This window comes from Oryctolagus cuniculus, chromosome 10 (assembly GCF_964237555.1).
Source record: "Oryctolagus cuniculus chromosome 10, mOryCun1.1, whole genome shotgun sequence".
NCBI classification, from domain to species: domain Eukaryota; kingdom Metazoa; phylum Chordata; class Mammalia; order Lagomorpha; family Leporidae; genus Oryctolagus; species Oryctolagus cuniculus.
In genome coordinates, this window is record NC_091441.1 from 113,981,421 (window position 1) to 114,007,090 (window position 25,670).

At 54.9% G+C, this 25,670-nt stretch overlaps 1 protein-coding gene and 2 long non-coding RNA genes across 3 annotated transcripts in view; 2 read left to right on the top strand and 1 right to left on the bottom strand.

The window, feature by feature from the left end:
• Positions 1-4,762: 4,762 nt before the first annotated feature.
• On the top strand, positions 4,763-12,803 carry LOC127492352 (uncharacterized). Its single transcript, XR_007921668.2, has 3 exons — positions 4,763-4,921; positions 7,450-7,587; positions 9,131-12,803. It is a non-coding gene; the product is annotated as an uncharacterized lncRNA (long non-coding RNA).
• A 5,868-nt stretch (positions 12,804-18,671) lies between these two features.
• TMCC1 (transmembrane and coiled-coil domain family 1) overlaps positions 18,672-25,670 on the top strand; it is a 246,548-nt gene continuing 239,549 nt past the window's right edge. Inside the window, exon 1 of the mRNA XM_070051057.1 lies at positions 18,672-19,279. The gene's annotated coding sequence lies outside the window, so the exon portion shown is untranslated. The remainder of the gene's footprint in view (positions 19,280-25,670) is intronic.
• LOC138844139 (uncharacterized) lies at positions 19,583-24,852 on the bottom strand. The gene is made up of 3 exons (XR_011379647.1): positions 24,766-24,852; positions 23,801-23,898; positions 19,583-21,875 (listed from the first exon to the last, which is right to left on the bottom strand). It is a non-coding gene; the product is annotated as an uncharacterized lncRNA (long non-coding RNA).

Genomic DNA, 25,670 nt, shown 5'->3' on the forward strand with positions numbered 1-25,670 from the left:
CTCTCTGCTGTGGCCTGGAAAAGCGGTGGAGGAGGGCCCAAGTGCTTACATCCACACAGACCTGGAGAAGCTCCTGGTTTCAGCCCGGCCCAGCCCCAGCTTCTGCAGCCATCTGGGGAGTGAACCAGCAGAGGGAAAACCTCTGTCTCTCTGTCTCTCCCTCTCTCTTTGTAACTCTGTCTTTCAATTAAATAAATAAACAAATCTTTTTAAAAAATGCAAAGGGCCCATGGGTACCCTTCCCTCAGCTCCTGCTAATGGTGACACCTCGTGAGGCCTCGTGAGTACCGAATCACAACCGAGACCCGGACGCTGAGAAAACCCACTGATCTGATTCAGGCTTCCTCCTTTTCACTCGGGTGTGTGTGCATGGTTAGAGCTAAGCAAGTTTGTCACGTGTGTAGCTTTGCGTGTCCACTTTATCGTGGCTTTTTAATGACATATAATGGCATCTGTCATGCACTCACTTTTTTTTTTTTTTTTTTTGACAGGCAGAGTGGACAGTGAGAGAGAGAGACAGAGAGAAAGGTCTTCCTTTTGCCATTGGTTCACCCTCCAATGGCCGCCGCGGCCGGCGCGCTGCAGCCGGCGCACCGCGCTGATCCGAAGGCAGGAGCCAGGTGCTTCTCCTAGTCTCCCATGGGGTGCAGGGCCCAAGCACCTGGGCCATCCTCCACTGCACTCCCTGGCCTCAGCAGAGAGCTGGCCTGGAAGAGGGGCAACCGGGACAGAATCCGGCGCCCCGACTGGGACTAGAACCCAGGGTGCTGGCGCCGCTAGGCGGAGGATTAGCCTAGTGAGCCGAGGCGCCCGGCGCACTCACTTCTTTCCTTTGTGTTCTGCTCTTGCCTTCAAAATAATGAAAGTCATCTCTTCCCCAAGTCATAAAAGTTCCCTCAGGAGTTCTGCGAAGAGGAGTTCATTTAGTGGCTGCCCTTTCTCCATAGAAACCAGGTCTGGAATGCGGGACTTCTTACCGAACTGAGCAGTGGTGGACACTGAACCCTGGAAGTACTTTTCCGTTCTCAATCTGATCACTGATTTCGCCTTTATTCAGCGAGTGCTTCCAGCGCACGCACAGGTCTCAGGCCCAGTTCTAGGCATGGGACGCGCGGTCGGTCGGGTGGGGAGGAACAGGGCGAGAGAAAGGCAGGGGAGACTCACATCCTGCGGGCCCTGTGAGCTGCAGGGTGCGGAGTGTGGGTTTTGTGCAGTCCCGCTGAAGGCTCAGAGCAGGGGGGAGACCTGACCTGTTCTGCCCTTTCAGGCCATCCCTCCGGCTGCCTACCGAGTTATGACTCTGCACCTGCTCCTTTTTGAAACTCCCCTGCCTCAGTTTCCCCTTGCACTCCCATTCTGCCCTTCCTCTCCTGTGGGGCTCTTGCTCTGCTCTGCCAGCTCCTGAACCACGTGCTACCTCGGAGCAGAGAGCAGCGGAGGCCTCCCCGGCCGCCCTGGCTGAAACGGGCGCACGGGGCACTCTGCCTTCTCCCCCAGCCCGAGCCATTCAGTGCAGTCGTGTATTATCACCGTTTGGGCAGAACCTAGCTCTGTGAGGAGAAAGGCGTGGCCTCACTCCTTCTCTGCTGTCTGCTCAGTTCCTGACACCCCGTAAAGGTCTGTGGAATGGATGGACGCATAGGGAGTGGACTCAGCGAGTGAGCACGGGCTTGTCTTTTGTGCTCAGAGAGGCCCAAGGGCAGCCACCACCCGTGATCTCTAGGCACGCACAAGGGGGATGGGGTATTTCTGAGAAGAAGAAACAAAGTGGAAAACAGCCTTGAAGCTCCGCAGGGAGAGAACAAAGGGCCGGAGGCATCCACGAGAGCTTCCCGGAGGTGGAGGGGCAAAAGTGGGACCGGAGGGGTGGGGAGAATCAGGACGGAAGGAAGAAGCCGAGCTCTTCAAGGGCCTGCCTCCTCGGCCCCTCCTGAGCAGAAGCGCCCGTGCCCTGCTCGCTCCCCAGAGCAGCAGTGTGGCCCAGAGATGGAAAGCATGCGGGGGCTGGGGAGGTGGCCCCCAGCACAGTCGGCCCCCGCCTGGGCTCAGGGCCCAGCCAGGCTGCCCCGTTCCCGGTCCGGCCAGCCAGACCACCGCACCCCACCTTGAGACACCTCGCACTCACGCTGAGCGGCCAATTGCGGGTCTGAGCGGGTCAGATGATTTCCAAGGAGCAATTCTCTGCCCAGCTGGAGCTTGTTAAGTGGTACTCACGCTCGCTCGGGGAGGGGTGGAGGGCTGCAGGGCCGCCGCCCGCCGGGCTGGAAGCTTGTCTGAGGTTCCTGGGAGTGTTGGCTGATGCACTGAGCTCACACGCAGCATATTCACAGATATGTGGGGACCTGTGATTGTGCACATGCAATCACATCTTCACATGTACCTGTGTGCAAGCGTGTACATATGTGTGGGCCCATGCCTGTATGGTGTGCAAGGCACACACATGTTTGTATTTGTGCATACATTTGTACATGTGTCCCTGTGCTTGGGTCTGTGTCTACATGGAGTATGCATGTACAATCACACCTATGTTTTTTTTTTAAGATTTATTTATTTATTTGAAAAGTAGAGTGAGGCCAGTGCCGCGGCTCACTAGGCTAATCCTCTGCCTTGCGGTGCCGGCACCCTGGGTTCTAGTCCCCGTCGGGGCGCCAGATTCTGTCCCGGTTGCCCCTCTTCCAGGCCAGCTCTCTGCTGTGGCCAGGGAGTGCAGTGGAGGATGGCCCAAGTGCTTGGGCCCTGCACCTCATGGGAGACCAGGAGAAGCACCTGGCTCCTGCCATCGGATCAGCGCGGTGCGCCGGCCGCAGTGTGCCGGCCGTGGCGGCCATTGGAGGGTGAACCAACGGCAAAGGAAGACCTTTCTCTCTGTCTCTCTCTCTCACTGTCCACTCTGCCTGTCAAAAAGAAAGAAAGAAAGAAAGAAAGAAAGAAAGAAAGAAAGAAAGAAAGAAAGAAAGAAAGAAAGAAAGAAAGAAAGGAAGAAAGAGTGATGGGGCCAGTGCTGTGGCATAGTAGGTTAAGCCTCTGTCTGTGGTGTTGGCATCCCATATGGGCGCCAGTTCGAGTCCCAGCTGCTCCACTTCCCATCCAGTTCCCTGCTGATGCACCTGGGATAACAGCGGAGGATGGCCCAAGTGCTTGGGCATCTGTACCCATGTGGGAGACCCAGAAGAAGCTCCAGGCTCCTGGCTTCATATCGGCCCAGCTCTGGCTCTTGTGTCCATTTGTGGAATGAACCAGTAGATGGAAGACCTTTCTCTCTGTCTCTCCCTCTCTCTGTCTATAACTGCCTGTCAAATAAATTCATTAATATAAAAAAAATTTTTTTTTTTGGCAGGCAGAGTGGACAGAGAGAGAGAGACAGAGAGAAAGGTCTCCCTTTTGCCGTTGGTTCACCCTCCAATGGCCACCGCGGCTGGCGCGCTGCGGCCAGCGCACCGCGCCGATCCAATGGCAGGAGCCAGGTACTTCTCCTGGTCTCCCATGGGGTGCAGGGCCCAAGCACTTGGGCCATCCTCCACTGCACTCCCTGGCCACAGCAGAGAGCTGGCCTGGAAGAGGGGCAACCGGGACAGAATCCGGCGCCCTAGACTAGACAACCGGGACTAGAACCCGGTGTGCCGACGCCGCAAGGCAGAGGATTAGCCTAGTGAGCTGCGGCGCCGGCTAAATTCATTAATTTAAAAAGAAAGAAAAACAGAGTGACACAGAGAGGGAGACAGACAGGAGAGGGAGAAAGAGTGAGCTTTCATCCTCGGGTCCACTCCCCAAATAGCTGCAATGGCTGAAGCCAGGAGCCAGAAATTCCGCCCAGGTCTCCCATGTGAGTGGCAGGGGACAGGTACTCGGGTCATCATCACTACCTTTCCAGTCCCAATAGCAGGGAACTGCATTGGAAGTGGTATAGCCAGGACTCGGACCAGCCATAACAACGGCCCCTACACATCCATGCTTTTTGTGTACACGGACAGTGTGTGCACATGTGTGGGCGTCTGGGTCTACACAAGGTGTGTTTGTATGTGTGTGCCAAAGTGTACAGGTTAGTGGTCACAGGTGGGCACATGTGCCTGTGGCTTAATTTGTGGCAGGGTCTAGTGGTCAGCGTAGGGCCCCTGTGGTCACCGGCGATGCCATCTGCTGAGGGAGCACAGCTCTAGAGCTAGGATTACAGTCGTGGACAGGACTCGCGCACTGCCCCTTTCTCTGCTGCCTGCCCTGCTCAATTAACAGTGGGTAGCAGAAGAGAGCCAACCTCCTGCAAGACAGAGTCTACCTCCCACACTGTGGAGGCCGGGACCAACTCCTGGGGGCTGTGAACACTTTTGCTCTGCTTAAAGAGAGCAAGGCTCCGAGAGAGGCTATGATTATTCAAAGGCACACAGTCAGGAAGTAGAGGAACTTGGATTTGAACTCCAGCCTGTGTGATGCCCACACTTTCCCCACTGCACTGCCCTGGAAGGGAAGGAAGGTGGATGACAATAGCCAATGTGTCGGATGCTAGTGAACACGGACAATGGTGTGTGCTTTGTCCTTTTATAAAATTCTCTTGGATGTTTTGGTTACATCTCCTTGCTGAATTAAAGAACACTTTTAATAGGAAGGATTTTGAAGGGAAAATGCCTTAAGTCCTTCTTTAAACACCCAATTTGCCGTGGCACATGCCCCAGGGGGAGGAGTGAGACCAAGACTTTTGAGGCGTGTTCCACAAAGCCTGTCTTTGGATCTCGGGGATGTTTGCTCATTCCCATGGGGACAACGGAATGCTTCAGGGGGCCTGGGGTGGGAGGCGGGCTGGGCACTGCTGCTAGGCATCTTGCCGAGAGGAAGCCGACACCTCGTCATCCATCAGGCCACCCCGGCCCCCGCTTCTGTTATTAGGGGAGGAAAATGAAACCCAGTTCCAAATCATCTTGCTATTTAGGTATATTTATCTTGCTGTCAGCCACAAGTAGGCTCTGCCCCGATGTTCTGAGCTAATTACAGCTCGTCCTCAGAGTACGCGGAGTCTGGCCCTCAATATTGGAAGTGGGACAGCAGATATTATTAATCTGCTCACGACACTGGGCCATGAGTCAGGATGACAGCAGAGGTGGCAGGAGGGGCCCAGCAGGTGTTGACCAAGACACATGGTGGGGCCCGACGAGGCGCCCGCTGTCCCTCCCCCGAGTCGGCCGCTCCTTTTCATTGCCCCATGAGAGCCCATGCGTGCATCTGGAGTGGACATGGCTCTTTGGCCCCCTGCCCCCAAGTCTGGACTTCCAGTAAGCAGAGGGCCCCCTCTGTCCTCCCAGGGTCCCCATCGAGGGTGACCATGGTAGGGACTGGCACGTGGCCCAGCTTGGCCTAGAGAATCCTTCCCCTCCCGGGACCTAGACTGGTGTGGGGCTGGGGGTGGGCGTGGGGGTGGGGGTGGAAGTGGGGGGATGGACATGGCTCCAGCAGCAGCAGCACCGGGACCAGAGGTTTGAGAAGGCCGTGCTGCCCGGCTGGACCCTCGCAGGGCCCTGGCTTTGGTGTCAGGTCTGACCCTCTGGTCTTCCCTGGGGGTAGTAAGTCTCCCTTTCAGCCAGGCAAGTGGAGTTGTGTTTGTAATCCGACCTGCCAGGCCTCCTTCTCTGTACTTGGACCTCAGAGGAGTCCCTGATTCAACTCCGGGCTGGGATTCAGGAAACAGAGATTGAGGCCGGGAAGAGGTTGGAAGGGGGATGCTGAGACAGGGAAAAGAAGGGGCTACAAGTGGGCCCAGTGAACATCAAAAACAACAAAACAGCCACAGAGGCCCACTTAGGGGCCCAAATTACACCCAAATGTTCTTTCTACAACTGCAAATCACTCTCAAAGGAAACTTGGAGAAAGTCTTACTCCCATCTGCATGGGTGGCCATGAACTTTGTTTGATCAGCTTCTGCCTCCACCCCCTTTTTCCTTATGAGGGGCCCCAGTTTTACAAGACAGAACCACCTTCCACTACCCTGGGCCCTGTTGGTTGGTGTGGGATCAAGGCCCAGCCAATCAGCAATGGACTCTCCCAGCAACAGGGACTGGTTTAAGCACAGATGTATGGCCAAGTGGGGCCAATGAAATTCTAACTTGAGACTTTTGCTGAAACTATGTGAAAAGTATTCTTTTTATTTTGTTCTCTAGAGTCAGAGAGACAGAGAGACGTCCTCTCTGCTGGCTTACTCCCCAAACGCGCACTTGAGCCAGGACTGGGCTGGAGCTGGAACCAGCAGTCAGGATCATAGCCCAGGCCTCCTGCCTGGGTGCCAGGAACCCAGTTCTGAGAGTTAACACTGCTGCCTCCCAGGGTCTGCACTGTGGGAAGCAGAAGTCAGAAGCTGGAGGTGGGAATCGAACCCAAACCCCTGGATGTAGAACAGAAGTGTGTTGACTATCAGACCAAACAGCCACAGGGGTGTTCTCGTGCTGGGGTTGTGCAGTGTAAGCCCAGAGCTGCTGGGCCATTTCTGCCGCCTCTTGAGAAAATTCTGCTTCACCACAAAGCTGACTGTACCAGGAAGCATGCGACTGACTTCCCATGAATGATGCTTCCAAGCTGGTTAACTCCTGTTTCTGCTCCAGTCAGTATGAGCAGCTGTTTCTGTCTCCTACAACCTAATGGCTAACCCACAGATGTAAAGGGATCTCAGGGCCAGGCCAGAACTCAGCCCCAGCCAGGGCAAGGAAGCTGGGCCACGTGGCACCAAAGCATGCTCCCTGGCTGAGCACCGTGCCTGCCACTGCCGCATGGGGGCCTCGGTACAGCTGTTCACATGACTAGATGGTATTAAAACCCTAACTTGCATCCTGATACTGTGCAGAACTTCAGCCCACACTGCCCGGGCACTCTATTCTGGTCTTCAAAGTGTCTTCCATTTATTATTACACTAAATAAAATAGAATGATGACTTTTACAGAGAGGAACCTGAGACCCAGAGGGTTAGGCAACTTGTCCAAGATCATGAGGTGGACCACCAAGTCTTTGTTAACCACCATGTTCCACAACCGCTTAGATACTGAAAACGAGAGAGTGCCAGAGAGGGCTAGGTGTGGGGAGCCTCTTCTTCCCTGCTGGCTCTCCAAGCCTCAGCCGCTTTTGAGCTATGCTGTGCTTTCCAGAAGGAGCTTCAGGTCTTCCCGAGAAGTGCCCCCATTAGGAGATGACCCAAAGTCCCACGGGTCTCTGGAAGATAAATCAAGATCAAGGCCACAATCACAGGACTCTTCCTGGCCCCTGGGGTTGATATCTGGCCTGGGCTTTTGAAATATGGCTTGTGTCTCAGTCTCATCCACGTGTGGTCGAGGAGAGGCCAGAGAGCCCTTAAGGATAATAATGCTTCAGGCGGCTGAGTGGATGAGCAGATGAATAGTCAAGGAGTGGATAAATGAGTGAGTCACTGTAGGGATAAGTACACGAGATTGACAGAAGTGGATTCGTTTCCTGTTCTAGGGAGCTCACTGGGCAGCTGGGAGACATGACGAAAACAACACAAACAACTAGAGAACAATTATGCACCAAGATACACGGCACTGATGATGAGCTGTGTGAGATGTCTCTGCACAGGAGATGGCAAACTTGAAGTGTAAGGTGAGGCTGATCGGAGCCCTGAAGGGTGGTGGGTACTGGAAAAGCTGGAGAAGAGGGCAGAGGGCACTCATGACGGGCACTATGTGCAGGTGTACAGAGGCGGGGAGCTGGCCGGGGCAGAAGACTCCCCCTCCCCACAGACCTGCCTGGCCCTCCCCATTTCTGATGCCTTCATCAGCACTCAGCTAAGAGTTGCCTGTGGATGCAGACCCAGGGCACAGGTACCAGGGGAAGAAGTCACAGGGAAGGAAGACTCCTAACTCTGGCCCACAGCTGGGCCAGAGAGGTGGGGCCGCAGCCAGCCAGCCAGCACACGCATCGCTGGTCTGGCCGAGCCGAGGCCAGGGCTGGGTACATCTCCAGGGCTACTCCGAGGGCTCAGTGGGCTACTGCAGACGAACGTTGCTTTATTAGTTGGGAAGCCGGAGGGCAGGGCAGGACAGCCATGAAGGACGCTCCTGCAGATACAGAAGAAACTCTGCAGAGGTAAAGGCCTCTAGGCAGGGGCAGGACTGCGGGAAGGGCTCTAGAGTCTCCTGGGCCGGTCTCCACTCCTCCGCCCACCACCGCCTTGCCATCCGGAACAGAGGCAAGTGTGGTTACACTTGTTTTGAAGCAGCAGCCGGCTGTGTGTCTCCATATGGTCTGGGCAGAAAAGAATTTATTACTGGTCAGGGTCCTGCAAGGAAATAGATGGCATCCTCGAATTGGATACTTTGGGATAAGTTAATAAAAAGACTATGTAGAAAAGGCTGGGCAGAGTGCACAGGGAAAGTGCAGTAGTTAAGGAAAGCAGGCAGAGACCCGGCAGCTCCTGTAAGCTGAGAGTGGCGAGGGAGGCAGCCGTCACCAGGAACCCAGAGAAACAGGCGGTTCGATGGAGACAGCCTCACCAGGAGCTGCAGCCCTATGCTGAAGGAACCCGGCAAAGAGGGGGTCAGGGGATTCATTCCTTTCTCCCATTTCCCACCCTCTCATGTCTGCTAGGATCCCCATTGGCCAAACCCAAAGGGAGCCGGGATTGATACAGCTGTTGATACAGGCTGGGTCCTCGGAGCGCTGTGTGTGAGGCTGTTTCTGTATACTGGGGGCATACCCGGGGTTCCCTGTGGGTCCCTGTGTGCGTCTTTGTGTATAGCTGACTCTGTGTCCCTGTGGGTGTTAGGGTCCCCACATGCATTTCTGACTGTGTTGAGCTCTGTGACTCTGCAAGCCCACTTACATCCTTGCTGTGTGTTCCTGTGTGCATGTCTGTGTCTTTGTGCCCTTGTGTGAGCTGGGTCCCCGTACTACTTTCTGTGTGTGCTAAATGAGTGTGTGCTAAATGAGAGAGATCTTCACCTCCCACCCTGCCTCCCTGCCAGTTCCATCTCCTCTTAGGAGATAGTGACCTTGGCCTCTGCCCCCAGCACGACCCAGCCCATGGCTGTGACCACCCCTCCCACACAAGGCAGCTCAGCCCTCAGCCTTGCACCCTAAGCTCTGAGGTGAAAGTGCCACAAGTTTGTACAGGGCACTTCAAGTCCCATCTCCCTTCATCCAGCAGCTGCAGCCAATCCACTGGTGACGTCTCTGGATACGAGCTAAAAAATGACTCTCAATAATAGGGTGGGGAGGGGCCGATCCGTCTGCATGACGCCAGCCAGAATTTATTAAACTTTCTTTTTTTAAAATTTCTTTTAATTTCCCCCACTTATTGGGCTCGAAAAGCTCATCAGTCACAGGGCGCCTGCTGCGGGAGGGACTGCCGGGCACCATCCGGCCTCGCCTGTGCCCCCTGCGCGTGCAGGGCTGCGTTTACACCACACACACCCCCACCTCCTCAGGCCGCAGTGGCCAAGGCTGGGCAGATCGGAAGCCAGGAGCCAGGGCTTCTTCTGGGTCTCCCACATGGGTGCAGGGGCCCAAGCACTTGGGCCATCTTCTCCTGGGTTCCCAGGCCATAGCAGAGAGCTGGATCGGAAGTAGAGCAGCTGGGACTTGAACTGATGCCCATATGGGATGCTGGCCCTGCAGGCAGCAGCTTAACCTATTACGCTGTGTGCTGCGTCCAAGATGGTACTTTAAGCATAGCGATGTCTAGTGCTCCAACAGGCACTGTCCCAGGAGGGGCACTTGAACCACAAGCCCTGAAGTCCATGGGTCATGCTCAGGGCAGGGCCTCGGCTGCACTCGCTGGTCCCATCCCTAAATCTCAGAGTCAGGGCGCAGCGCTCAGTCTTTTGCATTGAAACCCCCTGCCATCCCCTGACCTCATCTCTGCTGCTCCCCTTCCCAAGGTCTCAGCTCCGGCGCTCTGTTTCCTCACTCACCAGCCTTGCCTGTGCCTGCTCTATCAGGGAGCACATGGTCTGTCACCCCTCACGTGGGCCTCTTGGGCCATATTGGTATAGGACACCCCCAAGACTGGTTGGAGGAGTTACTATGGAACCCCCAGAACTGCGTGTGTAGAGGAAATACAGCTGCAACCAGAGACAAAGAAAGAAAAGCGGACCGCTTCTCCCAACAAAAGCCTTGAAACATGGCTGCTGGCAATTAACTAGTGAAGCAGCTGCCCACTGTAATCTTGTCTAGGGAGGGAAGACGTCCTCAGTTCTGCTTCTGTAAACTGTAAACCTGCCCCTGGTATCTCTTTTACAAACATACCAGGCCCACCAACCATGGGAAATGTGGTCCTAAGTCACGCAGCTGCAATTTAAACACACCAATGCTGTAATTGCTAAGGTATGACACTGATGAACCTATAAATATTGTAAGGAACTTGGGATTGTTGCTCAGTTCTCAGGAAATGATTCCAGCTGAGCCCACGGGCATAATAGACTGGATCCTCCACTGTCTCTGGTGCCTGTTTGAATGGAGGGGGTTTTCTCATCCCAGGTTTCTGTGACAGGTGCACTTGAGTGCCACACGGCAAGCCAATCACTGACCTCAGGGTAGTGGGAGGAAGGAGTGTTTCTTGCAAAGCACAGAGCAAGGAGCTGAGCAGCTCTCAATTCCTGGGCTCCCCGAGAAGCCACAGGTCCAGGTTCTTGCAGGCGAGGTGCATATGCAGCGTGTGTGTGGGTTCCTGTTGGCCGGCACTGTTCACGGTGCCCCCTCAGTTGGCAGGCAGGGTCCTGCTCTTTGGGGAATTTGGATGTTGGCAAAATGGGCTCCAGACAGGTGGGCATTACTTCCCACTCAGACCTGGGGTCTCCTGCCCTCAAGACCGCACCCCGCATCACGAAGTTACCTGCAGTCAAGATATTGATCGCCTGAGTCTCACATTCAGGGCCCCCACAGGGCCATTCACACCAGCCCCTCCGTTCTCTGTGTTCATTTCAGAAAGAGGTTGATTGGCAATCCCAATAGTGGGGGCCTGGAAACCTGACCCCGAGGGAGGGAGGCTGGGAGCCAGGAGTAGGCGCCGTTCCGGACCCCAGGGCAGCCGTCCCAGCTCCAGGATCCCGGAGCGACGAAGCAGTCGGTGGTTTCTTCCAGCTCACAGCCGTTTCCCTCTGGCAGGGTGAGGGTGGACCATCGAGCAGTCTGTGTTTTTCCTGGGATCGCTGCCTCAATTATAGGCTCTGGCAGGAGGCAGCGGAGTATGTAATAGCCCTCATTGTTTCATTAGGGGCCCTGTGTTTAATTAAGATAACTTTACTGCTTGCCAAAGGAGGAAACAGCACCCCTGCGGGTTGGCAAGAGGTGTGTCTCTTCATGGCTCCCTGCAGAACCCACCATCTGGGTCTCCATGATCCACATGCCCCCCCCCATTATGGGTCTCCCCTCCACCTGGGTCCCCGCGTGTCCCACACCCTCGCCCATCTTCACCTCCTCGCTCTCCCCCATCTGAAGACTGAGACTGTGAGTGAGTACGTCTGGGATGGGGCCTCAGGTGGTTTGGATACAGGTGTCTCAGGAGCTCACTGGAGAGACCCTGCTGAGGAAGGAGGTTAGAGTGATACTGGGGCGGACCTTGAGGTTCCAGAAGCTTCCATCTTGTCTCTTTGTACTGGCCGGGCCTGGGGCAAGCCTTTAGCTCCATGGAGGACTCGAAAACCAGAGCTGACCAGGCCCAGGTTCTGTCTCGGCAGAACGCTGCTTGGTGAACACCTGCCACACCTTGTCCGAGGCCTTCAGGTGGGAAATGTACTTCAGCTAGTGCCAGTCCGCTCGGGGGTGGCTGGGGGCAGGCAGATGTGGGGATATCAGCCCAGGATAGCTGTGTGGTCCAAAACCCGCACCGTGAGGAGAGTAGCAGCCAGGGAGAGCAAGGATTCACCTTTGCTTCCTGGGCTGGGGGCTTCAGGCTGGGCTTTGGGCAGCGAGCAGGAGTTGCCCAGGTGAACAGGGAAGGTGGGGGAGTGGTTCGGCCTGCCTTTTGATCCCGCATCCCACCACACCCCGGCGTCTCGTTTTCCCGTGTGGCAGCCTGCCTCACCGAGCTCCAGGTGACCCACGACCCTGGTTTCCCCCAGCTCCTTGGACAGCACCATCCAGTGCTGAGTCGCCTGGCACAGTGGGAATGCCAGGTGACAGCCCTCGTTATCACACAGTCAAGGGTTCTGCCTGCTGCATGGCCCTCGGAAGGGACTTCTTTCTTGGGTTTTACTTTGTGGAGTTTTTTGGTGGTTTTTGCTTTATTTTATTTTATTTGGTCTCTGGTCTATTATTCTCACATTTAATTAATGTTCCACTTGACTAATTAGATACAACAGAAGCAGCTGGGATCACCTAGTGGCTGGGGGCTGGGTAATTGTGCATCTTGAGAGGAGGAGGGAGAGGTTTTGGGGGCAGGGACTGGGACTCAGCCAGCTGCCCGCTACTTCTGTGTCTCTGTCACGAGGGCTGTGGCTTCTCCAAAGTCACACACATCTCCACCGTCTCCCATCTCCCACCTCCCAGGACAGCTTGGGCAGTGGGAGTCTGGGAATGTGTGGGTCAAAATGGGGTATTGTGGGGCTGGTGCTATGGGATAGTGGGTTAAGCTTCCACCTGCATGCTGGTATCCCAGATGGGTACCGGTCTGAGTCCTGGCTGCTCCACCTCTGATCCAGCTCCCTGATAATGTGCCTAGGAAAGCAGCAGAGGATGGCCCAGGTGCTTGGGCCCCTGTACCCATGTGGGAGACCTGGATGAAGCTTTTGGCTCCTGGCTTTGACCTGGCTCAGCTCCAGCCATTATGGCCATTTGGAGAGTGAACCAGCAGATGGAGAATCTCTCTCTCTCTCTCTCTCTGTCCCTCTCTTTGTAATCCTGCCTCTCAAATAAATCTTTTTTTTAAAAAGTGGGTGTGTTGTGGGGCCGGCACTGTGGCATATCAGGTAAAGCCGTCACCTGCAGGGCCGGCATCCTATATGGGCGCCAGTTCACGTCCCAGCTGCTCTACTTCCTATCCAGCTGTCTGCTGTGGCCTGTGAGACCAGTAGAGCAGCAGTAGTAGGCCCCTGTACCCACCTGGGAGACCCAGAAGAGGCTCCTGGCTTCGGATTGGTGCAGCTCCGGCTGTTGCGGCCATCTGGGGAGTGGACCAGCAGATGGAAGACCTCTCTCTCTGTGTCTCTACCTCTCTTTGTAACTCTGTCTTTCAAATAAATAAAATATATATTTTTAAAAATGGGTGTGTTGTGTGTGAAAACTTCACTCCCCCAGGAAGCTGCTGGGTTGAACCTGGGGATCTGCATTCCTGTACAGCTGGCGTCCGACCCAAACTGGACTCTGACAAACTTTGGGACATCCTGAGTGAGACGATGAAGTCCATTCTCCTCTCCGAACAGTGAATAATCCTAGTCCCACCCCAGAGCTCCCTGGCAGGGCCTAGAAGCAAGGGGACAGAGGCCACACAAGCACGTGATGGGCATCAAGTGCCGTGGTTGTGGTGGCTGTTGGCCCTGCAGGCCCCTGTCGCCCAGGGCCCAGTGCCATGTGTGACCCCAGCGGGCATCAGCAAGCGTCCAGGGAGGGGCTTGCTCTGGGCAGCTCTGGAAGCAGAGCGAGAGAGAGAGAGGCTGTGAGTGATCACAGCCCATCACCATCTTGTGCTGTCTGATGTCTGCACGTGAACTCAGAGCACTTTCAGCATTTTACAAACTTGTTTAATGTTGTTAGTTTGCGAAACGACTAAAATCACTCTTCTGAGGCCTTGGACAGGAAAGAGCATTCTCTGTGTAAGACTTACGGGTAAAATCGGGCAGAGTCGGATTCCGTGTGGTCTGCACACCAGCAGCCCCGGCAGGCTTTCTTCAGTGCAGGTGCCCAGGGCTCCAACCTCCTGATCGGGATTTCTGGGGCTGCCAGCGGCCCCGCTAACAAGCATGCCAGTCACTGGGTTGTAGGTGGTCTGTCCCGGGCCCCGCCCCAGGGCCCGTAAGGTGCAGGCCTCAGAAACCCTGAGGCCAGAGGCTGTGGCATGTAGCATCCTCTTCCTCTCTAGAGCCTGCCCCAGCCCCCCTCCCCCCAGATGAGCACTGAAGGAGTCAAAAAGACCTAGGCAGCTCACGTCAAGAGCCTCGGATGATCACTGACGTCATACGTAAGAGTGTTGATTGTTAAATTAACAACAGGAGTCACTGTGCCCTAATTTCCAAAGCAGGACCTCTGTCCTCAAAGAGTGGTATTACAATTATGTCTAAGTGCTTGAAAAAGATGTATCATTCTTGGGTGCTTCTTTAATTACGTTCCCCCCAAAAAAGCGAAATTAACTTCAAGATGCAATGATTTTGAACAGCCCTTATCCACATTGTTGAGGAACTGTTTTTTTTTTTCGTGCAAATTGTTGAACTCAGTATAGAATTTGTCTTCTGTGTATAAAGTTAAAATGGATTTTAGTGAAGAATGGGACTGGGAATGGGAGAGGGAGGAGGAGGAGGGGTTGGAGTATGGGTGGGAGGTTGGGTATGGTGGGAAGAATCACTATATTCCTAAAGTTGTACTTATGAAATGCATGAAGTATATATTCCTTAAATAAAAGGTTTCCTTGGGAAATTATGATTAAAAAAAATAAAAAGATTTGCTGAGAGATTAGAAGTGCACCAAGGCCCCGCGACCAGCAGTGGCCTCCCTAGAGCTGTAGGGGACAGCAGAAGGGCTGGGTTAGGACATAAAGTTGTAGCCAGACAGTGCCCAGAGTTAAACACAAAACAAAGCAGCTGCTTCCTTGACCAGTCAGGCAGCCTTGGGCAAGTGCCCCCCCCCCCCGCCTAGCTAGCCTTTCCGGAAAGAGGGGGTGTCCGTCTCCACTCATGTCTGGGGGGGGGGTTGCAGATCTCAGCACCATGCCCTGTCCTTGCTGACCCACTGTGTGGACAGGTGCTGCTCTTATGGACCTTGTGGCTGGACATCGCTTGTTATGGTGGACACTTGGCCACAAAATCATCATGGAAGAGCAGCTTGGGCTCAGCCAAGTGGACTTGGCTGAATCACTTCCCTTCTCTGGGCCTCGGCGAGCCAGCCAGGCAGGCTGATGCCTGGTCTGGGGTCCAGCTTCAAGTGCCCAGGCCTGTTCCTGGTCTGTCTCAGCCCTGCTTGCACAATGGGCACAGGATGATGGCCGTGATTCCTGTCTCATTCAGTGCGCGTGATCAATACAGGAACACTGTCAGGACGCCGGCCTGTGAACGCAGCCCGGCTGCACCCCGGGGAGGAAGCGTGCCTGCGTGCCTCACTCCCTGTCCCCAGGCCCTCTGCAAGTCCCGATAAAAGCCATCTCCGTAATGAATGTACTTCTCAGCCAAGCACGGCTGTGAGCATAGCCAGCTCACGGCTCTGAGGAACAGGGCTTGGTGGCAGCAGCACCAACATCCACATAATTAAACAACTTTGCAGCCCGGGGATGAAGATGTCGGTCTCCAGGTCCCCATTTCCTAGCGGGACCACACCCCAGGCCCAAGCAGGCACCTCTGCTGAGAAGGGGCCCAGCATGGCAGGGCCAGAGCCAAGGAGCAGGGGCTGGGCCAAACCCTCCCAAGGGCAGGGCATCCCCTCCCTCTAGAACGGCTGCCCTGTTTCCTGTGACACAGAATATAACGAGGATTTGGGGAGCATCATTGATTGTTCAATCAGATCAACGACGACCCATTATACAGACACGGAAGCTGGAGTCCCACAGAAGCAGGGGTCCCTGGGCCCCAAGCCCAAGTCTGTCCGACTACAGCATCTTTCTCATGAGCACCCCCACGGTGCTTCCTGTTTATTGCTTGGGAATTCCTCGCTTGGCCGCTGTTCCCTGTCTGTGAAATAGTGGGGAAGGGCTCATTCCGCTCTCCCAGGGTGTTTGTTGGAGTCAGTGGGAACTGATGAGCCAGGAAACAGGGATCAGAGACCAGAATGTTTCAACAGATGAGGGGTGGTGCAGCCCCTGGCCTCTCGGGGAATGTGTGCTCCTGTTTAAACACAGCCAAAGTCAGATTAAGACACCACACGGGAGCCGGCGCCGTGGCTCAATAGGCTAATCCTCCACCTTGCGGCGCCGGCACACCGGGTTCTAGTCCCGGTTGGGGCGCCGGATTCTGTCCCGGTTGCCCCTCTTCCAGGCCAGCTCTCTGCTATGGCCAGGGAGTGCAGTGGAGGATGGCCCAGGTGCTTGGGCCCTGCACCCCATGGGAGACCAGGAGAAGCACCTGGCTCCTGGCTCCTGCCAGGATCAGCGCGGTGCGCCGGCTGCAGCGGCGGCCATTGGAGGGTGAACCAACGGCAAAGGAAGACCTTTCTCTCTCTGTCTCTCTCTCACTGTCCACTCTGCCTGTCAAAAAAAAAAAAAAAAAAAAAAAAAAAAAGACACCACACGGCCCTCAAATGGAACAAGCCTTGCTTGCTACAGCTCCCGGCCAGGGAGCTCTCTGTGGGGAGGGGCTCTCCATGTGCCTTGGCGGGGCCCACACGGGGCCACTGCTCTTACAGGTGAGAAACCGAGGTAGCACGTAGGGACGGCATTGACCTGGAGCCGCCCACGCCAGGAGGGCGACGGCAGGGTTTCTGAGCGGTTGGGAACGGCCCACTTTCCTGGGCGGGGAACGGGAGGGTGGGTGGCACCCACTGTGAAGCGCTGTGTATCCCCTGGGCTGTGACGGGACCCTGGCACAGCTGGAGAAGCTCTGAGATTTAGGGCGAGGGAGTGAGATGACCCTGACATCCTCTGCAGGCGGAGAGACAAAAAGCAGAAAGGGGCTGCGAGGTGGGGAGGGTGGGAACTTCATCCCACCGGAGGGTCTGCGGTCCTGGAGGCAGGGGGTCCACGCAACAAGAGAGCAGCAAGAGGGGCGGGTCCCGAGGAGACGACAAAGCCTGGAAGTGGAGCAGATTGCAGGTGTGTGTGTGTGTGTGTGTGTGATGCGGTTGTGGGTGGGGGAGGGTCCCGGGTCATGGCTCCTGTCCAAGACGACTCCCAGGCCCTAGTGTGCCTCTCGCAGAGAGCAGGGCTGGTTTCCTGTCCCAGGCCTCTGCCATGTCCTCCACGTCGGCCCGGGAGTGTCCTCCCCGAGGGGAAACAGCCCTGTCGCTCTAGGTGGGCTGAAGGCGAGACGCACACCACCAGTCCGTCCTCTCCGTCTCATTTTTGCCTACCCAGCACCCACTGTCCCGTCTTCTGGGACTGCCCCATCCTCCGCCCGTCCAGATGGCCTGTGACAGAGACCATGTCAATGAAAGCTGCAGCAGCAGCTGGGGCCCGTCCTGGGCAGGGACCCCGGGACGTCCCGCGGGGTCTTTATGAATAAGCAGGGTGTCTGTCACCCCATCGCCAGCAGGAGCCCGAGCATGGGCCCACTGCACTGCGAGGCTGGGGCACAGCCATGTCCCTTGGGCCCCCGATGCAGCCAGGACTGAAGGCGTCTCCTGGGCTTTGCAGGGACCTCAGAGAACGACCTTTCCTTCTGAAGTCCCTTTGAGGTGGCTTTCTGGCCCTCGTACCCACGCGCATGCGAGTTGAGAGCCCTGGAATTTCAGGCACCGACGCGCTCTGCCTCAGGCCCACAGATCGTGCGGGGTAAGCGCGGTCCCCTCACCGCATCTTAGTCAAGCTGCGCTTCGCCCCCTGCTCTCCCAATCCCGCCTCCCTTCTAGTCCTGGCTCAGCTCCTCCTCTGGCCTCCTCAGGTTGTTGGGCTCGGGATCAGGCACAGCCCTACAGCTGCCTCTGCTCGCAGTGCCTGCCCCTCCTCGGTTCCAGGCACCCCAGGCCCACAACGTCCCCGTAGAGGACTCAGATCAACGCTGCAGCTCTGCTTCCCCCTGGTGGTAAACTTCGGCATGGCATGAAATTCCTTCCCGAAATCCAGCTCGCCGAGGGTTGGATTTGCTTTGCCAATTTGATCTGCCAACTCTACCCTCATCTCCCAGAATCCTTTTCACAGGGGCCCGGGTTTTTAAGACAGGCTTTGGGAGACCTCTAAAGGGGGCCGTGATGGCTTTGCCCAATCACCATTGTGAAGGAAGAAGGGCCCACTTCTCAGAAGTCTTGGGTTTTAGATGAAGTTTCTTCATTTTTACAGGTTTGTGGCTAATTCATGCTCCATCTGTAACCACGCAGGACGAGCAAAACATTGAGAAGGAGAGCAACGGCCAGGTTTTGCTCTCTGGCGCTAACTCCCGCGTTCACGGACGGAGACACGGAGGCCCGGAGAGCTCAGGGGAACTGCTTGGTTACAGCCCAGGCTCTGGCGTTCTGGAGCAGGGGACACCGTGTCTCTCCTGGCTTCTCCCAGCTGAATGGCAGCTTCCGGTGTGAGCTGGAGCAGATCTGTCCCTCAGCCCTCAGAAGAACCAGCCCGTGCACGACTTGGTTCTGAACTTCCGGCCTCCCGATCAAAGTCTGTGGTGTGGGCCCCTCGGTGGGTGGCGCTCTGTCAGGGCCGCCTCAGCTTCTCGCCCCGCCATGACGCCATCTTGTACGGCTAGCGGCCTCGCACGTTGAGCGCGCGGACGGTCTGCGCATGCTCAGGCATGGACGCCGCACGCGGAAGGCCCGCGCATGCTCAGGTAGCGATGCCGCCCGTAGGCGCGCATGCGCCCATGCGCTCACGGACCCACGCCGCGCACGCTGCCGTCAGGTCGCTCCTCACACACTCAGGTGCTGACGCCACTAGGTGCCGCCGCTTCCGGTCGCCCCACGCGTCCAGGAGCGCGCACAGTTAAGGTCAGTCTGCCCTGAGCGCAGGTCGGGGCCGTAGGAGGCTCTCAGGTCACCTGCTCTGGCCCTGCCAAGGCCACCGCAGGCGGGACTCGACGTTCAGTCTACAGCAGGCTCATCGGGAGGTTGAGCATTGTGTCTGTCCCCTGGATGACGTTGTAAATATCCAGCTGGCCGTTGGCAGGAGAAAGGTTCCCCAGCCGGGCCTTACGCTGTGATCCGGGACGGGACCGGCTGGAGGAGGGCCCGCGGGCAGCCCCCTGAGGCCCAGGAACACGAGTAGGAGCCGGGTGCAGGAAGCCATCGGGTCATCGTGGCTGCAGGGAGCTGGCGGGATGATCGCGTGTGAAATCAGCGACTTGCCGTGTCTCGTGCTGGCAGAATGCGGAGCCGCTGCGCCCTCGGGGTGCAGGCTGCAGGCCTCTGCTGCCTCACCACGACCTCGTGACCGCCCAGAGCCGGGAAAGCCCAGTGTCCGCCATCAGGTGGCTGGATCCGGAACTGCGGCTTGGTGCCCACGGGGATGCTTCCACACCAGAGCAGGAAGGGGCTCGGCTGCACCCGTCATGGATTCCCAGTGACAGAGGTCAGGACGGCGTTGGGCATGGCGGAAGGGCTGCTGGGCCGGGTGGAAATGGCCTACCTCCCGGTGGGGGCGGGGGGGGGACGCTATGAGAATAGACAGCCACCCTGCAGCCCACCAGGCTGCACAGGTTTCCACTCTTTGCAATACACACACACACACACACACACACACAGCTAAGTATACAACAGGTCTTCAGAGAGTTTCTGGAAAATGCATACTATGAAAAACTTCCAAAATTTGTACTCCAAAATAGACTTATCTTTTAATTCCATTTCCATGAACTTTTTGAAGACCACACACTCACATGTACACACATACACATCCCAATTTTAATCTGTTTAAAGAATAATGGTTTTAATCTTTGTAAAATTTCAATCTTTTGAAAGGCAGTTACAGAAAGAGAGAGAGCCAGAGAGAGAGAGAGAGAATGAGAGAGAGCGCGCTTCCATCTGCTGGTTCACTTCTCAGATGGCTGCAATGGTCGGAACTGGGCCAGACTAAAGCTGGGACTAGGCACTTCATCCGGGTCTCCCCCGTCGGGGGCAGGGGTCCAAGCACTTGGCCCATCTTCCACTGCTTTCCCAGGTGCATTCGCAGGGAGCTGAATGGGAAGTGTAGCAGCCAGGACACAAACTGGCAGCCACATAGGATGCTGGCGACCCAGGCAGCAGCTTTCCCCACAGTGCCAGAGGCGGCCCCTCAGTCCCGTCTTTGCCAATCTTCGGTCTCTGAATTTGCCCGTTGCAGGTGTTTATGTGAGTGGGATGGCACCGCGTCTTTGGCCCTTTGTGTCTGGGTTACCTTCAACGCTGGTCTGCGTTGGTGTCCGTGTGAGTGCTCCTTTTTGTGACCGAACAACATTCCTCTGCAAGTGTTGTTCGTCTGTTGAGGGACATTTGCATTGTTCCTGCCTGGGGATTAACTGTGACTAATTCTGCTATGAGCATCAGTATACGGGTGTCTGTTGAATTCCCTGCTTTTAAGTTTGTTGGGTACATGAAGGGGTCTTCCGGAAGTTCATGGGAAATGCATAGTATGGAAAGGCTGTACATGAATTTCTAAGGTTTTTGCACCCAAATAAGCTTATCTTTATTCCATTTTGCATGAACTTAAAAAAAAGCCCACATTATTTACTCATTCATTTGAAAGGTAGAGTGACAGAGCGAGAGAGGGAGAGAGAGATTGATCTTCCCATCTGCTGGTTCACCCACAAATGTCTGCAGCAGCCAGGGATGGGCCAGGCAGAAGCCGGGAGCCAGGAGTTCCATCCCTGTCTCCCATGTGTGTGGCAGGGGCCTGTGTACTTGGGCCGTCTTGCGCTGCCTTCCCAGCTGCATTAGCAGGGAGCAGGACCAGATGCCAGGACTCGAACTGGTGCTCCAGGCTATTAGCTGGGAGAGGTAACAGCTTTGGAGGGAGGAAGACTTTGCTTGGTTAGTAGACTGTGATGCTTCTGGAACTTGAGGATTGAAGCTCTTGGTTAATTTAATGCTGCAAGAAATTGGGCAGAGCCCACTTGTCATCAGAGCCCTGTATGTTTGCCACTTCGCTTATGAATTCCCACGCAGTCGGCATCCTCAGCCCAGCTACTTGCCAATTCCATGCCTGGCCTGAAACTTGAGGGGAGAAGGTTCCTGACGCTGCAGACCTACGTATGGGCAGTAGGTGGCACTGGAGGGCCAGAAATAGCCAGTGCCCTGTAGCTGGGCCAACTGCAGGCACAGAACCCACAGCTGGAGCTGGCTGGTGGAAAAGCAGACTTCTAGAATCTTTGCTCCAGTGGATTCGAGAACTTAAGGCAACAGATGCCACACGCACGCTTTGAGAATGGGAGGTCTCGCAGGGCAACTGTCACCGTCAATGAGCAGCTTTCAGCCCTGGGCACGGCCCCACACGTGAGGGGCTGGGCCGTGGGTTCCTCTGAGCTGAGAGCAGACTTCACACCTGCCAGGGGCGGGGCGGGGCGGGGCGGGGCGGCGCGGCGGGAGGGTTGGAGGCTGACACATCCACAAATGAAAGACTACGACTGTGTCATGGAGGAAGCAAATGGGGTTGTGGGGAGAACAGGGAAGGCAGGGAGCTGTAAGGCAGTGCAGTCTGAGCTGCTGCCCCGCCAGCCCGAGCTCGGTGCCCTCCCACACGAGGAAGCCCAGATCCAGACAGGAATCTCGCTCTGCAGAGTCACACAGCTGGTCTCACCCAGGATCCCGCTGGACGAGTTTGCCAAGGGCCGTGGGGGCCACTGGGTGGGCTCCTGCGTGTGAAGTCCTCAGCATGAAGCGCAGAGCCTCCCTGTCCTTCGTCCAGCGCAGCAACGTTTTCAAAGCCATGTCCAGAGCACAGCTCTCCCCTCCTGCCTCAGGGTCCTCACGGGGGGGGGGGGGGTTCCAGGTGCCAAATGAGAGTTTCCCGCTGGCATCGCCACGACTGCACACATGTGCCAACTCCGGGCTTCTCCCCTCTCAGGTTGTCCGTGTTTGTGGGCTGTGAGCTGATGATTCCGTATGTGGAGGGCTCACGTGATGGGCAGGACCAGGTGACTCCCATATTTGTCATTGTTTCATTGTAGTGCGAGCATTACAAACCGCTCTTATACCTGGTTTAGGACATAGGATGCATTGTGTTAACTGTAGTCACCATAGGGTGCAGTAGAATCCCAGAGCTTCTCCTCCTATCCACTTGTAACTTTGTTCTGTTGACTGAACTCCCTGCCTCCTCCCTTCCCTCCCCTCTCCCGTAACCACTGTTGTTCTCTCGACTCCTAGGAGATCAGCTTTTATGGATTCCCCACCTCAGTGAGCTCATGCACTATTTGTCTTACCACGCCTGGCTTATTTCACTTAATCTAATGTCCTCCAGGCCCATTCATGTCAAAAACGATAGGACATCATCCTCGTCTTAACTCTGGGAAGAGACGGGGTCACAGGCAGGACACCAGTGCCTGGGAGTCTTTCCCTGCCCCCCAGAAGCGTGCCAGACACCAGGAAGCCAGGAGCCCCAAAGGCTGGGTACTGTGCAGGCGCTGGCACTGTGCAGCCGAATGTGCCTGCCTGGAGGCACCTGCCCTCCACATCCAGGGAGAAGGGGTTTCTCCCCCAGCTGTGGCTGACCACTCGCTGGCCTCGCCAGACCTACAGAGATCCTCACTCGTGCCCTGACTCATATACACGGTCTTCCGAGCACACACTCATCCACCCACTTATCTCGACACATTCACACACTCAGACTCAGGCACTCACAAGTATATATGTGCTCATACCTTACACTCAAGCATTTGTGTGTATAGTACACACACTTGAATAGTCACACACTGACAATTTTTAAAAATGCTTGTTTATTTGAGAGGCAGAGAAACAATAGAGAGAGCGCCCATCTGTTGGTTAACTCCTCAAATGTCTGGAAATAGAGCTGGGCCAGGTTGAATCTACATCTCCCATGTGGGTGGCAGGGACCCACCTACTTGAAGGCTCACCTGCTGTCTCCCAGGGTGTGGGTCAGCAGGAAGCTGGAATCAGGAGTGGAGCCACACTCAAACCCAGGCACCCTGATACGGCATGCGTGCATCCCAAATAGCTTCTAACCACTAGTCCAACAAGCACCCTTCATTCGCTCTTTTTCTTTTTTTTTAACATTTCAAATTATGATCTCAGTTACTTTTTTTTAAAAGATTTATTTATTATTTACTTGAAAGTCAGAGTTACACAGAAAGAGAAGGAGAGGCAGAGAGATCTTCCATCTGCTGGTTCACTCCCCATTTGGCTGCAACAGCTGGAGCTGCGCTGATCCTAAGCCAGGAGCCAGGAGCTTCCTCTGGGTCTCCCACGTGGGTGCAGGGGCCAAGGACTTGGGCCATCTTCTACTGTTTTCCCAGGCCATAGAGGAGAGCTGGATTGGACTCGAACCGGAACCCATATGGGATTCTGGCACTGCAGGCAGTGGCTTTACCTGCTACGCCATGCCAGCTTTCATTCATTCTTACACTGACGCATTTGTACACTGAAGCCTACACTCAATGATACATACATTCGCAAAGTCAAACATATATACCGAAACCTGCTAACAGTCCTATACATGCAGGCAGTAACGTTCCCACTCATGTACTCATACCCGCACACACATTATACACACAAACTCAAGTGTTCACATGTGCTGATGTGTTCACGCACATGGACTCCCACACATGTAATTAGCACATGATCTTCACTAACACGCTTAACTATTCACACACATCCGTGCTTCCACATACATCCACGTGCACACTTCACTCACTCACCTATCTGTATTTCACACAGTCGTAAGGCACTCACACATTTGTATATCCTCACTAACGCATTTACTTAAACACACATGCCCATACTCAAATTCAGCTTACATGTACTCACATACTTATGCACAAATACTCCAACACTTACACACTCACACACAGTTCATATTTGCACAATCACGTGCATGCTCACAGATTCGTACAGATAGATTCTTGTTCACACGCTGACGTGTTTACAAAGCATCATATTTACTCACGGTCAGGGATTGTGCCGAGCTCTCCGGCCAGTTGGGAGCATCCAAAGGCTTCTCCTTTGTGGTCTTCCCTGTGTTGCCTGGGCCGTGGGGTTAGTGCACTGGTGAGATGACAACAGACTGCTCAGGAAAGGACCCTTGAGTTTGCCAGGCTCCCGATTCACTGCACCCACCCTGGGCACAGTGTCCTCAGGGAGCAGCCCCCTCATGGCCCACCCTGGGGTCCCTGGACTGACAGTCAGTGAAGCAGGGCCAGGCCCCCTGGGCACAACCACGAGGGTCATGGATCGCGGCCACAGGCCAGGCTCATGGTCTGCTGGGGAAGAAGATCTGGGAGGAGAGAGGATCCCACTGGAATGCTGGGGAACCTTGGACCAGGCTCTCTGAGGTTGTGCTTCACGGTCCCCTCCTTCTCCAAGTGTCGCAACTCTGTACAGCTACGTGGGCTTATTTTGGGGGCCAGAGACCACAAATCTGACGGACCACCGCCCATCTCAGTCTATGGACTCTTACTTGGGATGCAGATTTTTAAAAATTTGAATTTTAGGGTCTTTTGGTGCAGTGGATAAAGCTGCCGCATGCAATGCCAGCATCCCATATGGGCACTGGTTTGTGTCCCAGCTGTTCCACTTCCCTGCTAATGGTCTGGGAAAAGCAGTAGAAGATGGTAGAGTAGAAGTGGGAGACCTGGAAGAAGCCCCTGGCTCCTGGCTTCAGCCTGGCCCAGCCCTGGCCATTGCAGCCATTTGGGGAGTAAAGCAGTGGATGCAAGATGTCTTTCTGTCTCTCCCTCTCACTCTTTCTAACTCTGACTTTCAAATAAGTAAATAAATCTTGAAAAGAAAAAACCAACAGCCTTACTGTCACAGAAGCCATGAAAATGAGCAACTAAGTGGCCACTGAAGGGAGAAGAGTTTGGAGCCCCCTAGAAAGCCCCGTCCTCAGAAAGTTGTCATTTAGTGACCCACCTGGAAGCTCCCTGGAAATCCCCGTTCTCGGAACATGCCTGAGTTTGAGTTGACTCAGAGCCCGGTCAGGATGGACAGCCTTCTACCTGGGAGCTTTTAAAACAATAAGCATCAATTGTTTAACCTTTGAGCTTGCCTGAGGCAATAACAGGGCAAACAGAAGTCACCAAAAAATTTTAATGACAGGTTGGGGAGTGAGATATACACTGGGGGCTTTGAGAAGGTCAGAGGTATTCTTGGGGATCTAGAAGTCCATGCAGATGTACAGAGCTAGGCACTTGCCCAGGAAATGCTTGAGAAGTCCCTAACCCTCACTGCTGACTGCAAGGTTGTGCTCAGGCAGGAAGTGGAGGCTAAGGTAGTGCAGTAAGCTGCCTTGCGGTGTAGAAAGCATTATACAATAGCAAACACAGAGAGTTCTTCATCAGAGATAGGGAGACTTACTGGCCAAAGCCCTTAAAGAAATCTCTGTCCAGTCATTAGCTGGTCACTAAGCGAACCAAGCAGAGGTTTTTAAAAAGCAGCATATTATGTAGAATACAGACTTCACAGCATTAGTTCATTCAAGCCAAGAAACGAACAGCAGCCATTAGCAGCAACAACAGTGAACAGCAACAAGCCCTGGGGAGGGGACATGGGGTTTCCAGAGTTGCCAAATGCTACATCATTTAAAATGTTGACTTTTTAGCAATAAAAGAGAACCCGGAAAGTATGGTCAATGCACAGGAAAAAAAAGCAGACTATAATAAATGGCCCCAAGGAAGACCAAACTTTGGACTTATTAAAGACTTACATAAGCTATTTTAAATGTTGTCAAAGAAATCAAGGAAACCAAAAGAAGTGGAGCAGAGTATGAGAACAATGTCTTTATCAAACAGAGTATATCAACAAAGAGATAAAATTGT